A 733-nucleotide genomic window follows, 5' to 3' on the forward strand; every position below is an offset into this window, starting at 1 on the left:
TTTATTCATATTTGTGAATTGTACATAAAAATAGTAGTATAATTTAATTAAATAAAGTAAGAAGCTGCATGTTAAACAAAGCAATTAGAATAATACAAAGAAAAAATCAAATCCAACTAGATTAAATACACGCAAATAAAAAACATACTTGTTTACAACGTTTTCATATTTGTATAGACTGTCGTTAATGATTTAACGCCAAAATATGATAAGTATTTTTTTTCGATAGAGACGTCCATAATTACAAAACTAGAAATAGGAATAGAATAATATTACCAACACACGGGAAAAATCAAAGTGCTAAAAGCGTTAAAAATTTATGTTAAGATACCACAAAATACGAAAAATAGAAGAAATCAGAATCAAAAATATAAATAAAAAGGTACTAGCATTAATCAAATCTTATTTTGACTATTTGAAATACTTCATAACATTCAACCATGTCCACTTTTTTTGTTCTACCAAAGTAGACTTATGTAGGTAGAATAACATAAATACATTTTTTCCACATAAATGTTATTTGACCAGCGACAGGGTTACGTCATAACCGACATCATCAGACATAGCGTAGTCGCTGGTCAAATAAAGTTTATGTGGAAAAAACATAAAAGTTGTTAATTTATTTTTTTAAATGTAGTTCTTGCAAGAAATGTCAGTACAAAACTTTTATTTTATCTAGGTAGGTACCTACCTTGTTAAGATACCTTTTATTATTACAATATTACTTTCTGGC

Source organism: Brachycentrus maculatus, unplaced genomic scaffold (genome assembly GCF_059751285.1).
Source record: "Brachycentrus maculatus isolate JH-2025_06_01 unplaced genomic scaffold, ASM5975128v1 h1tg000005l, whole genome shotgun sequence".
NCBI lineage: Eukaryota > Metazoa > Arthropoda > Insecta > Trichoptera > Brachycentridae > Brachycentrus > Brachycentrus maculatus.